At 37.4% G+C, this 15,564-nt stretch overlaps 1 protein-coding gene across 1 annotated transcript in view; it reads left to right on the forward strand.

Moving 5' to 3' along the window:
- Positions 1-459: 459 nt before the first annotated feature.
- The window catches only part of ppp1r16a (protein phosphatase 1, regulatory subunit 16A), a 37,158-nt gene continuing 22,053 nt past the window's right edge, over positions 460-15,564 (forward strand). The window contains exon 1 of the mRNA XM_059530642.1: positions 460-624. The gene's annotated coding sequence lies outside the window, so the exon portion shown is untranslated. The remainder of the gene's footprint in view (positions 625-15,564) is intronic.

The raw sequence follows: 15,564 nt of genomic DNA on the forward strand, positions 1-15,564 counted from the left end.
GAGGGGCATCCACAGCTCAGGACGTCTTTTGTCTATTTAGTAACATTTATACACTAGAATGTAGACTACTTTTGTTGAAACACTAAATGCAAAGAATTGCTGTCTGATATACAAATGGAATTCCGTAGCAGTCTCTATGAAATGATTAAATATAAAGCGTTTTTTTTCGATAATCGGAGTCGAATGTGATTGGTTCAACTTGACCAGCGCTGAGAAAAGTAACTGATACCACGGAATAACGCCATCTAGTGCTACATCGTCTGAAAAAAAAAACATTAAAAAAATTAAACCTGAACAACAACACTGAGAAACATAGAAATTGTATTGAAAATACACTAAGATTTCAAATAGAATAATTATTCAGGCCAATCTGCCATTTCTTAAAACTTTATTCTGCCTTTTATCCGCGCATTCGCTTTCCGTGCAAGCTCCCAGTGTTTGTGTGAGTGTAGCGCCGACTGTCGGGACTCGGGATGCGTTGAGCGAGTAGACGGACCGAAGGGAGCAACCCGAGCAACCGGCTGTTATGGAGATTATTTTATTTCCCCTGAAAGCTAACGAAAAGGGCATAGGATTGATTAAACGGACATGAATTTACCGACTGAGATCAGCTAAAAGCAACAGGTGAGACAAAAGAGTTGAATGTGACGTATTAAACAGGTGAATAAATGACAGGTGTGTTTTCAGGTGCGCTCACAGGCCACTGACACTAACATTGTCGCGGCTTTAAATCTATTAAAGTGGCTTTATTCTTGAATGACTGATTTAATACAGAATGATGGTAATGTTTAAAGTGTTCTTGAATCGTTGTTATTTCTGAATGAGGAATATAGGCTAAAGAAGTTGAAATGAACTTCAAGTTAGCATTATGCTAGTAAACAAGAAATGTCATTTTAAATAAAATAAGGTTTTTTTTGGACATGTTTCATCATAATACCACGTTTTTGACATTATTTTACCATGTTTTCGTGCCATGTATTCTTGTGCTATGAAGTGGTAGGCTACGTTATAGTAAGGCTAACGTCACATAAATATGGCGATCGTTCATTACCATGGCTGGCTATTATATGAATTAAATTATCAAGCTTTCACATAAAAACAAACAAACATAATTGTCTTCTGATTCATATGTTCTCGATACAAAAGCAGTCCTCGCAAATTCGTAACGATTCAATAAAAAGATCCGTTATACAGTTTGATTATAGATTCAAATAATATAGGTACATTTCAACTATTTTTTGTCTTGAGCAGAAAAAAATTATTAATACAATTAAGATTGTTTACTGCCCCAACAATAATTTGAAAAGAAACATGTCCAACACATTATATAGACTAAGCTACTTATAGGAGTACATTGTGCTAATATTTTAGAGCTTAGTTTCACACAAAAAATAAAACCATAATTCACCCTAAATTATTTGTGAAAAATTTACTATGTTTATTCGCATTTTTTTTTCTCCTGATTTCACAATTTCTTAAAAATTCCATTAGCCTTTATGGGTTTTCAACGACGGTTGGAACCCAGTTATTAAACTAATCTAGATATTAGAACAGTACTGCTCCACGAGTAACTCCTAGTACATCAGTTATGCTGAGTGAAGAGAATTGTCTAGTTCGATATTAAATCATTCTAAGTTTTATGTTAGGTCTCCTACATGATGAGAAATATAAATATATATTCATATATTTATTTATTTGTATTTATTTATTTAGGGACATAACCAAATTCATGATATCAGCCAGAAAAGGCTGAAATGTTTGCATTGTAGCCTACATTGAGAGTATAACATATGCTAAATTGCATCTTGGGTCCCTTAAAGGCTTTTCTTTTTAAAAAACAAAACAAAACCTACAGTTCTAATATAATAGGCCAGGCCATACATATATACTTATACATTCATACATTAAAGAAAAAATTAACTATCTTACCTTTACTCGTTTAGCAGACATTTTAATCCAGAAGAATATTTATCATATCTAAGAGTTTATAAGCTTGTCGGTTATGTTCACAATACCAAAATCTTATTGATACCTTAGAAATGGCTTTTAAACAAACTCCTTTGAATTTTTGAAGTTAAATATTAATATTAATATAATGACTGTTAGTAAAGAATACATAAACAACTTTGACAAGTGACAAGTAGGCAATCAATAATAAGGCTACTAAAAACAATTACAAGCAATAGAACAAATGTATTTGACATTGTTCAGTATCAGTATTCAGAGGATCAGTGAAATGAACGTTTTCTTTTCAGTATTGCTAATTGTAAGACCCAGTAATGCACTGATTTATTATAACGCATCAGATATTTTTACGATAGAACTAACTGTTGTTACATTATAGACAAGCATTTTGAACATATGGTGCACACTTATGTCCAGTTGGTCGCAGTTGATATCTGGAAGTCTTTTCTTCAAAAGTATTTCTGATGCAGTCTAAAGGAATGTTTTGTGTCATTATCTTGCAAAAATTCACAAGAGGGAGTGAAGGTCTTTGTACCCGGTTGCGAAGGAAACACCATGCACCCCCTCTGTTTGTAGATAGTGGGAGGGAACATACACTTGTAGTAGAAACATGTTGAGATAGTGTAGGAGGGTGCAAGCAGTTCCAGGGCCAGCAGCCTTTCTGGTTGATTAAAGACCAGACATGCTGCCGTATTCTGGATCATCTGCAGAGGCTTAGGTTTTAGCTGGAAGGCTGACCAACAGAGCATTGCGGTAATCAATCCTTCAAGTTATTAGTGATGTTTTCTCATTAAAATGTTATGATTTCCTATTAATTTAATAGAATGTATGGGAATACTAATATAGCGGCGTGATGGTTTCACTTTTATGAGCAGAGGGGGAGTTTTGTGGCAAACAAAGACTTATGTTTGTGACTCAAGTTCAGCCAAAGAGTTATTTTTCTGAGTCTGTATATATTCTTGTGGACTACTTTTGTGGTACATTTGTCCCCAACTCCCCATCCACTTTCACTGTTTGAGAAGTGCATTGTGAACGTGAACATTATGCTCAACACCCTTTCTTGTGTCCTCTGTATCAGTCATGGGTTTGAAAGCACAGTAAATTATTTATCCTTTTTCTTTTTTGTTTTTTGAGTGAATTGTTCTATAATGAATGATGCAGCGAATCAAACTTGGATCCAGTCGGCACATCCATAAACCTGGTCATGTGCCATGGCTCATTTCACTGAAACACTTCAGCTCAATGAGAATAGTGTGTTAATGGATTATTCTGGCTTCAGTGCATTTTGCATTTTGAAGAAATGTGAAGTGAAATTTAGAAATACGCTTCCAGTACATTAATTCTTCCAGTGAAATATGTGTATTTGTGCTGTAAGACTGTTTAAAACTTAATTTGTACAGTTAGAGAGACATTTTGCTTGTTGTGTTGTCATAGTTTGAAAGTTGAAAAATTGGATATTAACTAAATATTAAAGTAGTAAGTGAATTTTTTTTCACATTAAGATCATGTCAACTTGTATATTATTTACATCTTGTGTCAATAATATTGAAATGGTGCATATTTTGACATTTATAAATTGGTCCGATTCACCATCATTTTAAAGAAAATTAGGCAGAAGTGGAAATGAATTCAGTTTTCAAAAAGCTGTTCTCTATAAAATGAGAAAAGTCTTTATACTGCTGTGCTGATCCTTTCCAGAACATTTGGATTAGGAGAACTTGTCAATTTCACTATTCCACCTCTTAATCTGCTTAGTGCCTGTGAATAATGAATCTCTTTTATCTGCGGTTTACTCTGGTCTAAAGAGAAAAAAAAAAAGAAAAAAACTGGGCTAAAAGAAGCTGGCTTGTCACATGCATACTGTGTATTGTTTACACTTATCAACAGTACAGCTCTAAGAACACTTACACTAAGGCAACTACACCTGCTTCTTCTAGAGGAGCCTTAAGTCACCTCCTTTGAAGTGAGGGAAATGTTGCAAATGTTATCAGTTGGTTATATAGCCTAAGACATCAAAAAATAAATCTCTGCAATGATTGTGCTTATATAACTTGCATGGTAAGTTTTAAGTTTTATATTTATACATTTTTTGATCCTTCTGATTTTTCAATTTCAGTTTACTTATTGTGTAATGTGTTATATAATATAGTAATATAATAATGTAAGTTAATAATAAAGTGCACAACAAAGGAGTATAATCCAAAAGGTACTTTTAATATATCCAAGAAGAAAGCATGGGGGGAAACCAACATCCATCTGTATACAATACAAACAATACCCGACCATGAACTGTGGGTATAAATACAAAGGGAATGTAATCAAGAGGAAGAGAAACAGGTGTGTACTAATTGATAGCCAGGGAGACAAAATAGGGAGCCAATGCAGGAGAACAGGAACACGGAGAAAACTAGATGCGCTCCGCTGCTTTCAGATCCTTCGTTCCACGAAGGTCCAGGTCTGAGCCTGAACAACATAGGGTTCCTGGCCTGTCTCGATCTGAGGATCAAAGACCGGCACAGAAGGCTAGTGTCGCCACTCGCACTCCTCCTCCTTTAACTTCTGCTTTTATCCTCCCCTTCCTAATTACCCTGTAACCACCAGCTCTCCACCTAATCGAGGGTGGGTGAGTATGTAACCCTTTCTGTATATACTTATGTGTATTAATTGCTGGTGGTTATGTGTCTACTAATAAACTCTGTGAGTTTCCTTTTGCAGTGCTCAGTTACAGTGTTTACTAAACACTCGTCAGCACCAACCATCCAGCTTCATGTTCTGGTATTAGGCGGCTGAGACCACAGGTTTCTGCGGTAGCCTCCTTGATCATCAGGCCTGGCACAGCACTGCAGGGAATTTCATGGATGTCACATGGGTTACACCCTGAGGGGTCTCCTGGCCGCTTAGTTGTGCTGTCGCATCCAGCTGGAAGTGGAGGTGGCAGTTATAGAAGTCTTCTTGTATATGCTGCCGCAGGTGTTGCTTCCCTTGCCAGAGGTTTGTAAAATTTGAGCTTGCCTCCCCGTGCGGTTCAGCACCTCTGCGATGCTGAGGAACCTTTAGGTACACATGCTAAGCTCTGTGTACTTTCTGAAAACCACATGGTGGTTAGTGTGCACGTGAACACTTTGCACACTTTCTAAAATCCACGTAAGTGGTAAACGTGCACGCAAGACTCTGTGCACTTTCTGAAATCTTGTACGGTGAGGGTTACGCGCTCCGCCTCATTCCCTTTCTTGAGATTATTAGACCTTGGTTCCTTGGGCTCCATTCAGCCAGTGTGTATTTGTTTATACACTTCAAGCATCGCTTCCCTCAACATGAGGGGCTATTTGGGCGATTCTCGTGGTAGTTTAACAGCGCCCCCTTTTCAAAGAAGGATTGCCTATGAGTGCACTACTCTGAATTCGGAGTTCTCCTCTCATATGAGACTGAGTTCTCAGTTTTTTCCCAAGAGCGCTTCAGCATTACGTATTTCCACAGATCGAGTTGATGACTCATACTGACTCATACATACTGTTTTGAGATGCACTATTCCATCTATGAGCTGCTCTATCAGAGTGCCACAAGAGCCCCCTCCTTAGAACGGTATTTGGAAATCCACACTGTGGTAAGTTCGCACGCTAGTATTCTGCGTTCTTTCTAAAATCCTATATGGTGAGGGCGGTTGCTTCGTGCCCTTTCTTGAGTTGGTAAAAGCCCCGTTCATCTTGGGAGCCACTCCACCTATGTATCCTTGGATACCTATCTAAACAGGGTGTTGCTACTAAGGATCTATTGAGACAGCACCTTCAGCAAGCTTATGCGAAAGCAAGCGGTAGCCCCTGTGTGACAGGCAGGACTTGGTATAAAATGCTAGGTTCTTAGCCGTATCCCTTTAAAGGAATCTTTCCTGATTCCAAGCCTTCAGATCTACCCCGGGCCATGGCCCTAACGATTAAGTTGGGTATGTAACTTAGGCCTTGGGCCATAAGGGGTACTGTCACAGACAGCCGTCTAAACGTCTCAGGGGCAACTCCCATGGAAATGCTAGAGTTGGTACTTAGTGTTCGCCATGATTCTGTGTATGTAAAAATGTATGGTGAGAAAAATTAAACATTTCATAATTTTTCATGCAATTTTTGTTAAACTTTTATTAAATTGATGTGAAAATGTATAATTTCATGATTTTAATTAATTAGACTTATTTTATGATTAATAAACTTTATTTAACTATTAAAAAGGAGTAGAGAAAATGTTAAATGGAAAAAACTGAATCCCGAAAAATTAAATAACGGAATTTGGAAATAAATAAAATGGAAATTTTGGTAAAATGTAACTGATTTCTTAGGGCCCTATTAGAGGATGGTAATTTAAACATTTACTATTACTGTTATTATTACTATAATTATTATTATTATTACTTTTATTATTACTATTACTACTACTACTATTAATATGGTTCAGTACAGTTTTTTTTATTTTAAATAAAGCACTATTTTAGCTTTTGTTCAGTATCCATTTTAAAGCTATCGGTTAATTAATCGGTATCGACCAGTGTGGTCCAACCTAGCTACCGGCATGAGAAGCACATGGGGGAACACGTGAGAAATGCATTGAATGAAAGCATATTCACTCTCTGACAGCAGACGGCTCTAAACTGCAGAAAATGCAGCCCTTACCCTGGAAACCCCATAAATAAAGCAGCTGCACTTCTTTCTAAAACGTATTTAAAGGGATAGTTCACCCAAAAATGAAAATTATGCCATTAATGACTCACCCTCATGTCGTTCCAAGCCCGTAAGACCTCCGTTCATCTTCGTAACACAGTTTAAGATATTTTAGATTTAGTCCGAGAGCTGTCTGTCCCTCCATTGAAAGTATACTGTCCATGAAAGGTAATATAAACATTATCAAAGTAGTCCATGTGACATCAGAGTAGGGTTGGGAATCGTTAGAAATTTTCTGGTTCCGGTTCCACCTAACGGTTCCGGTTCTGATTCCGGTTCCATTAAAATCATTAAACAATTATTAAGAAATAGTGGTAAGGAAAAATGCACAATACTCAACTACTCAATGCTCAATACTGTTTATTACTTACTGCCAAACTTAATTTAAAGGTTGGCAATGTCAAAATGCAACGTATATTACAGTGTACAAATCTTCATAAGTAGGTTTGGGTATTTTTAGAAATTTTCCGGTTCGGCTTCTGGTTCCATTTAAATGAACTATTATTATGTTTTTTTACTATTTTAACTTCACTGAATGTAGCGTTGCTGAATGGTAGTAAGTAATGTTGAGTAATGCTAGTCCATCAATCAGCATGTGTTTCAAAGTTGATGTTTTTTACACTATCAATAACGTTTTGCTTTTCAAGCAGGAATAAGCTTGTCGGCCAAATAGTCCCTTGAGGGCTGAGACACTTGTTAATTTCCCTTAATTAATGAAATATAAATGGTTAAACTTATAAACATGTATACACACTCTCCATAAAGTCCCTATTTTACAAATAATAATGCAGTCAGGAGATGCAATGAGTGGTTTCCAAATTTTTAAACATTTAAAATGCATTAAAATAAATATTTTCTATCACTTTGTTTATCACTCTTGAAATGACCTGTACACTAAATAATCTAACCCTCATACTTGCATAACAATAGCAGTCTATTTATTTAGTGGTCCAAGTTGAAGCCAGTATGTATATTAATGACAATATGGGACATATATAATGTAATTTAGTGGCGGCAGGTGCAGCGCGCTGCCGTTACATGTACAGACAGACAAAATGATGTATACAGTTATCAAAGGCGCAAGTTCACATACAGTCGTGGCAAACAATGTGTTCGGCAATTAAAGACGTGACAGCGCAACGAGTCTGTGGAATGCGCGTCATTGGAATCAATGTGCTCAGTAATTAAAGAGGCAGGGAGGCGTATCTGTTATTCGGATTGTGACATCCTTTACGGGAAACACCGAATACTCAGAACACCGGCACAAGGCTGCTCACAGCGCTTGGTCACATGTTGCCCCAGAACTGTCTTCGGAACCGAAACTTAGAAATTGCTCACGGTTCTGGTTCTTTTCAAAGAACAAAACTAGTTCTGTATAAGAACCGCTTCTCGGTTCCCATCCCTACATCAGAAGGTCAGTTATAATTTCTTGAAGCATTGAAAATACATTTTGGTCAAAAAATAACAAAAAACACGACTTTATTCAGCATTGTCTTCTCTTCCAGGTCTGTTGTGAGTGCATTCACTGAAGTGTAGTGATATCCGGTTCGCAAACGAATCACTCGATGTAACCGGATCTTCTTGAACCAGTTCACCAAATCGAACTGAATCGTTTGAAACGGTTTGCGTCTCCAATAAGCATTAATCCACAAATTACTTAAGCTGTTAACTTTTTTAACGTGGCTGACATTCCCTCTGAGTCAAAATAAACCAATATCCCGGAGTAATTAATTTACTCAAACAGTACACTGACTGAACTGCTGTGAAGAGAGAACTGAAGATGAAGACCTAACCGAGCCAGATAACGAACGAAAGATTGACTCGTTCTGGAGTCAAGAACTGGTTGCAAAGATTTTCGGATCACCAGTAGTGATGGTAAGTTCGGTTCTTTTCGGCAAACCGGTTCTTTCGGACAGTTCGAATCAATAAACCGGTAAAAAAAAAATGGTTCAACGGTTCTTTAGCGCTCGATGTAATGGCGTCATTGGCGATGATTGCCCTTCATTTAAGCCTTCGGTTTACCTGCGCTCATAACATTAGCACAGAATCAGTTCAGAATCAATCACCAAAAGAACCAGTTCGGTTCAGACGCGCTGTGTGTCAGTCTGCTTCACACTGAATCACACATGCGCAGTATCATCAGCTCCTCGGTTCTAGAATCGGACGCGTCCGACAGAAACGGTTCATGACTAGAGAACGAGTCTATCTTTCGTTCGTTATCTGGCTCGGCTCGGTGTTCATCTTCAGTTGTCTCTTCACAGCAGTTCAGTCAGTGTACTGTTTGAGTAAATGAATTACTCCGGGATATTGGTTTATTTTAACTCAGAGGGAGTGTCAGCCCCTTAAAAAAGTTAACAGCTTATGTAATTTGTGGATTAATGCTTATTGGAGATGCGAACCGTTTCAAACAAGTCAGTTCGATTTGTTGAACTAGTTCAACTGGTTCACTAAGAAGAACCGGTTAAATCGAATGATTCGTTCACGAACCGGATATCACTAACGTTACACTGCAGTGAACGCACTCACAACAGACCTGGAAGAGAAGACAATGCTGAATAAAGTCGTAGTTTTTGTTATTTTTGGACCAAAATGTTTTTTTTGATGCTTTAAGAAATTCTAACTGACCCTCTGATGTCACATGGACTACTTTAATTATGGTTTTATTACCTTTCTGGACATGGACAGTATACCATACATAACTTTCAATGGAGGGACAGTAAGCTCTCGAACTAAATCTAAAATATCTTAAAGGGATACTCCACCGTGTTTTCATATTAAACTATGTTTTTCCCTTACCTAAGACAAGTTGATACATACCTCTCTCGTCTCAGTGCGTGCACTCAATCGCTTTGGCGCCCGGTGACACTTTGAAAGCACTTAGCTGAGCCCATTCATTCAATATGGGCCAAGCAGAGAAGCTACCAAACACCTCCACGTTTTCCCCTATTTAAATACAGTTACTCGCGGTGTATATATATGGTATTCCGCCATACAATATAGTTATCCATTTTACACGCTTAGAAAAGCGCAACGTTTTGTTTTGTGTTACCGTCCTAGGTCGAGTTACACTACGCGAGTAACTGTATTTAAATAGGGAAAACGTGGAGGTGTTTGGTAGCTTCTCTGCTTGGCCCATATTGAATGAATGGGCTAAACTAAGTGCTTTCAAAGTGTCACCGCGCGCCAAAGCGATTGAGTGCACGCACTGAGACGAGAGAGGTATGTATCAACTCGTCTTAGTTAAGGGGAAAACATAGTTTAATATGAAAACACGGTGGAGTATCCCTTTAAACTGTGATCTGAAGATGAACGGAGGTCTTACGGGTTTGGAACGACATGAGGGTGAGTCATTAATGACATCATTTTAATTTTTGGGTGAACTATCCCTTTAAATTATTTTAAATATCCATTCAGATTTGTGTATTTTCTATGATGTTCATCAGAGTGCCAAATACATAACTGTTTAGACTTAATAGGTTATTTATTTTCCTTTTTTTTTTTTATCTGGATGTGCCCTAGATATTGTTTTAAAGTATTTTGATTATTTATTGTTAATTCACTTTACATTAGTGCTTCATTAGTTAATTCTTTAGTTAACATAAACTGCCAATGAAAAATTCTTCTGAACATTCATCAATCTTAGGTTTTCCAATATTTAATAACATGTTGTTAAAATCTAAAGTTGCAACTGTATTATTTAATGAGCTAATATGAACTAAGACTTGCATTTTTTTAACACGGTTAATAACTTCTGTAGCAAATTTAGCTATTGCTCATTGTAAATGTTAATGGTTAACTAATGAGGTCTTATTGTAAAGTGATACCTATGGGTCTTTATAGTTCATTTGCACTTTAATCTGTCTAAAGCTTTTAACTTTATATATTTTTCTGTATTGCTTTATTGAATTTAAATGTTCAGTTGTTGTTATAAGAAAAAAGTAATTTAACCTGTTAAACTGTATTATGTTAATTTCTGTATTATATTAATTTGATACCAGCATATCCATAGTGTCAGCTAGATTTAATAAATAGTTTTGGCTCAAATTATACATCTGTTGTTGTTTTGACGTTGTCAGCATCAACCTTTACTTTTATCACCACAATCACACCTTACACATGTGTCAAGTCATCATTAGTACAGGAAAAGTCATGCTGCTTTCAAAGTTCAATGTTTTTGATAATGCTTGATCTATGTTCTTCTTGGCAGAAATACAAGATCAAATGCTCAGATGGTTTTGTTTGTAAAAGTGCCAAGCCCCTCCAAATACAATGTATCTTTAGAGACATCGAGACATTCAATAGATACCAAAGAATGGGTATCAAATTTTCTGACAATATCTCATTCCATTTTCTGGGCATGACAGTACTGAGTCACAGTTCTATAGTTGATAGCAATTGTTCTTGAAGCAAAGTTTTTCTGGTTTTACTTTGTTTCCAGTACAGTGGATTAGAAAGAAAGAAAAAAAGAAAGTGACTATCACACAACTTTTTTTTCTGTCATTTTGAGATGAAGCCTAAACTTGCATATGTGAAGTCAGAATTGTGAGATATATAGTCACAATTATCTTTTTTGTACTTTGATGAAAATTGTTCAAATAATTGGTTCAAATGAAATATCAAACACATTATTCAGTCATAACATATGTACATTGTGTATTATATCAAATGCCAAAAGAGGCGCCGAAAAGCCTGATGATTTTTTTTTAAACAGTGTGACCTAATCATTGTTTAAAGGGGTCATATGATGGTGCAAAAAATAACCTTATTTTTTTGTATTTGGTGTATTGAAATGTGTTTATGCAGTTTATGCAAAAAAAACATTATTTTTGACATACTGTAGATTATTATTTCTCCTCTGTGCCCCACCTTCCTGAAACGCGTAAATTTTTCAATGTTTGAACCCTTGAACTGTTCTTCAGAAAAATCTTTAAGGTCCTGCAGATTCTTCAGTTTTCCAGCATCTTTGCCTATTTGAACCATTTCCAGCAGTGACTGTATGATTTTGAGATACATCTTTTCACACTGAGGACAATTGAGGCACTCAAACACAACTATTAAAAAAGGTTCAAACATTCACTGATGTTCCAGAAGGAAACAAGATGCATAAAGAGCTGGGGGGTGAAAACTTTTGGAATTTGAATATCAAGGTAAATTGTACTTAATTTGTGTTCCGGGAAACATACAAGTATCTTCTGTTGCTTACGAAGGGCAGAACTAAATGTAAAAAAAATGATATTTCAATAAAATAAGAAAAATTTGGCCATCTTCATCATGTTTAAAAGTTTTCACCGCCCAACTTTTAATGCATCTTGTTTCCTTCTAGAGCATCAGCGAATGTTTGAACCTTTTTTAATAGTTGTGTTTGAGTGCCTCAATTGTCCTCAGTGTGAAAAGATGTATCTCAAAATCATACAGTCACTGCTGGAAAGGGTTCAAATATGCAAAGATGCTGGAAAAGTGCGTTGCGGGGGGGTGGGGGTGGGGTTTGGGGTGTAGGCGGTTGCGATGGGTCGGGTATTGGTAAACATAATGATCGCTCACCGCTGTCAACGTTTTTTGTGCCTTTGAATCATGTCGTCATGTCACTCCGCAAGTAGTCCAATAATTTGTCACGATTGAAGTTCAAAGTGTACGCGCACCGTTCTGAATGCGCACACACCCAACCATCTACTCACGTGAACAGCTTCAGTTGACTGACGAAGACCATGAACACGGGTGATTCATGTAAGCAAATCCAATATATTGTCTTTCATTTTTATATGCAGGTCTAGTAAAATTTAACTAATCAATTGATCACTTTTGTCATTCCACAACATTAATGTTAAACGATTCTGGGCTAACTTAGCAAAGTAACGCCATGTTGGTTATTGCTTACTTCTAGCTAGAAAGTTTAGCAGCTTCTACAAGGCTCGAAATCGCCAACATTTTTGTCGCATATGCTCCTGAAATTTAATCTGTGCGACCTAAAAATATATTTGGGAGTAACGTTATATGCGGGGAGCATATGAGCATATCTGTCCACTAATGACTTGTCCGATTTGCGAACTAATGACTCCTTTGAACCGATTCACTTTAATGAATGCTTACATCTGATCTGGGTCGAGTTTCCCGATAACAATATGTATCTTAGTTCTGAAGAGCGCTCTCAATGTGCAAGGTTATAAACGCTCGCCGCAATTCCACGCGCTTTCCCCAACAACTTTACTTGACATGAACGCGTTCTACGTGCTACTTAAGAGTTGCTGTCCATTCGCGAAATTCGTGCTGAAATGTAACCTATGGAATCGTATTCTGAACGTTCAACCTAATAATCGTCTTCTGTTGTGAATTAGCAATCATAGAAGTCTATAATAAAGCACTGACAAAATGGCTGAACAAAAACACAAGAAAAGATACCTTTCAAAAATATAGAGGCAAATAAAGATGTTATTTTTAATAGATGTAAAGGACACCATAGTAATAAGGAAAAACAAAACATCTGGGAGGACAAGAAATGCCCAATAAATGGCTAGTTTTCGTGCACGGCAGCAGCAAGTTTCATCCCTATTTTGCCCAGTCTTTGAAGCATATTTCCCACATTACTCCTTTTATGATTTTTTTTTTGTTCAATCATTTCATTTAGATGTGGATTTAAATTTTTCTTCCCTTTTTTAATTATTTAATTTATAAATTCATTTAAACAAAAAACAAGTACAATATTTTTTATTAATTTATTATTATACTATATGAATTATTTCACTGTGTGCGTGTGGTGGGGGTGCACCTTATAGTTTCCTGCTTTTTTGTCCTTTGTCGATCACACCTATGATCTTACCCAGGACAGTACTAAATAAAAAATAACATGCATTTAGTGTGATCTCTCTTATTTTTTGAAAATTATTCACATTTTCACAGATTCTGCAAGGGGTGCCCAAACTTTCGAGCCCCACTGTATACCTAAAAAAATTATAAATGCAACACTTTTGTTTTTGCCCCCATTTTTCATGAGCTGAACTCAAAGATATAAGACTTTTTCTATGTACACAAAAGGCCTATCTCTCTCAAATATTGTTCACAAATCTGCATAAATCTGTGTTAGTGAGCACTTTTCCTTTGCCGAGATAATCCACCTCACAGGTATGGCATATCAAGAAGCTGATAAGATAGCATGATTATTGCACAAGTGTGCCTAAGGCTGGCCACAATAAAAGGCCCCTCTAAAATGTGCAGTTTTATTGTATTGGTGGGTCTGAAAACCAGTCAGTATCTGGTATGACCACCATTTGCCTCACGCAGTGCAACTCTTATCTTTTGCGAGTTGATTAGATTGTTGATTGTGGCCGTGGAATGTTGGTTCACTTCTCTTCAATGGCTGTGCAAAGTTGCTGGATATTGGCAGGAACTGGAACACGCTGTCGTATACGCTAATCCAGAACATCCCAAACATGCTCAATGGGTGACATGTCCGGTGAGTATGCTGGCCATTCAAGAACTGGGATGTTTTCAGCTTCCAGGAATTGTGTACAGATCCTTGCAATATGGGGCCCTGCATTATCATGCTGCAACATGAGGTGATGGTCGTGGATGAATGGCACAACAATGAGCCTCAGGATCTCGTCACGGTATCTCTGTGTATTCAAAATACCATCAATAAAATGCACCCGTGTTCGTTGTCCATGACATACGCCTTCTCATACCATAACCCCACCGCCACCATGGGCCACTCGATCCACAATGTTGATCAAAACTGCTCACCCACACGATGCCATACATGCTGTCTGCCATCTGCCCTGTACAGTGAAAACCGGGATTCATCCATGAAGAGAACACCTCTCCAAAGTGCCAGACGCCATCAAATGTGAGCATTTGCCTACTCAAGTCAGTTACGATGACAAACTGCAGTCAAGTCGACACCCCGATGAGGATGACGAGCATGCAGATGAGTTTCCTTGAAACGGTTTCTGATAGTTTGTGCAGAAATTCTTTGGTTATGCAAACCAATTGTTGCAGCAGCTGTTTGAGTGGCTGGTCTCAGATGATCTTGGAGGTGAAGATGCTGGATGTGGAGTTCCTGGGCTGGTTTGGTTATATGTGGTCTGCGGTTGTAAGTCCGGTTGGATGTACTGCCAAATTCTCTGAAATGCCTTTGGAGACGGCTTATGGTAGAGAAATGAACATTCAGTTATTGGGCAACAGCTCTGGTGGACATTCCTGCAATCAGCATGCCAATTGCACGCCCCCTCAAAACTTGCGACATCTGTGGCATTGTGCTGTGTGATAAAACTGCACATCTTAGAGTGATCACATTTTAGAAGGCACATCTGTTCATTAATCATGCTGTCTAATCAGCATCTTGATATGCCACACTTGTGAGGTGGATGGATAATCTCAGCAAAGGAGAAGTGCTCACTAACAGAGATTTGGACAGATTTGTGAACAATATTTGAGAGAAATAGGCCTTTTGTGTACATAGAAAAAGTCTTAGATCTTTTAGTTCAGCTCATGAAAAATGTGGGCAAAACAAAAGTGTTGCATTTATAATTTTGTTCAGTGTACTTACAGACTGTGAGTCAGAACAGCCGGCATTGTAGTCTTTTCTCCCAGGATCAGGAAACAGTCCTCCATAAAATGCACTGCACACATCTGAAAATTTGTGTTGAACTGTTCTGGAACAGTGTTGTAATAACAACTTAAAGGGTTAGTTCACCCAAAAATTAAAATATATCCATTTTCTACTCACACTCGAAGCATCCTAGGTGTATGTGACTTTCTTATTTCAAAATAATCCAATCGGAGTTATATAAAAAATTGTCCTTGCTCTTCCAAGCCTTTCAATGGGATAAGCGGGTGTCTGTTGTCAACAGTTCAGAAGACGTGAAATAAAGTGCACGCATCTGTAATAAAATGTCGATCACAC

The sequence above is a fragment of the Carassius carassius genome, chromosome 39 (genome assembly GCF_963082965.1).
Source record: "Carassius carassius chromosome 39, fCarCar2.1, whole genome shotgun sequence".
Classification (NCBI taxonomy): domain Eukaryota; kingdom Metazoa; phylum Chordata; class Actinopteri; order Cypriniformes; family Cyprinidae; genus Carassius; species Carassius carassius.